The sequence below is a fragment of the Sorghum bicolor genome, chromosome 2 (genome assembly GCF_000003195.3).
Source record: "Sorghum bicolor cultivar BTx623 chromosome 2, Sorghum_bicolor_NCBIv3, whole genome shotgun sequence".
In the NCBI taxonomy this organism is placed as follows: Eukaryota; Viridiplantae; Streptophyta; class Magnoliopsida; order Poales; family Poaceae; genus Sorghum; species Sorghum bicolor.
The window spans coordinates 11,358,369-11,359,679 of record NC_012871.2 but is presented as its reverse complement, the minus strand read 5'-3'; positions in this window follow the sequence as shown (position 1 = coordinate 11,359,679).

Below are 1,311 nucleotides of genomic sequence, written 5' to 3'. Positions count from 1 at the left end.
ACCCACCTCGATCTATTAATCTAAGAGACCCGCCAATGAAAATACCTTTTATTGTAGTCAATAATCAATCAATAATCTACCTACCTACCTACCTACCTACCTACCTACCTATCCACAATGGGTGCTTATATTCCAATGGAAAGCATTAAGTAAAACTAGCATATATATGAGAGATTCTTCATTGGTGCCACCATTTTAGACATTGGAAGAGAATCTGGAAAAATTATGTGTATGGCAAGTGAAAATTCTTTGGGCTTTCGGTGGCCCATAAACATGCTATACTGCAGATTGTCTTGCCAAATGGGGGTTACCACATCACAAATGCTGCATTTCATGTGATCAGGTGCAAAAAACAATTAACCACGTGTCTGTTTCGTCCATCTTCACTCAAGAAAGTCAGCAAGTGGTACCTAATCTTGCACAAAGTGGGCTTGAAACCTTAATCCTCACTCTGATGATATTACCTTTGATGATAGGTGGGTGAGAACAAATGAAACTGTGGATGGTCTGGTTGCAAATTGCCTAAAACTCGATCATCATCTTAGCAGCATATGGGCGACATAGAATCACAGCAATATCTGTATATTTGATGGAATATTGCTGAGTTTAAATGAGCCACTAGTGTTAATTAGGAAGGAGTTAAACTAATGTTGTTTAGTTGGGGAACAAGGTGTCTCTCATCTCCTCACCCTTGCAGAGGTCTCCTAAATATAATATACATGGCACTCCTACGTATTAATGGAAACTCGAGAGCTTTTCTTATGTGCCCTAGAAATAGGTGGGTTGAATATAATGGGCCTTTTTAGCCCATAATTATATTTGATGATTAATTCAAGGGCCCATAATTAATGCTATAATGAAAATAGTTTAGTACCATATTGATGATTGACCATGTGTTAACTCAACTTAAATAGGTGGTCTTTGTTAGCCCCTATGGAGAAGTTGAGGGAGGGTGAAGGGGTGCCACACGTGCGCGCCGCCGCCGCCGTCGAGCCGTGGCGTGACGTGTCTTGTATTGTCTTGTCTAGGTCGAGACGAGCGAGCGTGACGTGGCACACGAGGACCAGACCATACGTGACGTGGCACATGCGTGGTGAATAAGGAAAGGGAGGAAAATGGGATCTGACCGTTGTGTAATTAATGGCAATTAATTGCTAATTGATTGACTCGGTTTATGGCAATTAAATGAGATTAATTGTCATCAATCAGACGTTTCCTCCTGAGGCCTATATATTACATACGCACTCACTCTTTCCATACTAGCGAGAACACATTCAGTCCTCTCTCTCCTGTCGAGTTGCTTTCTGTCCA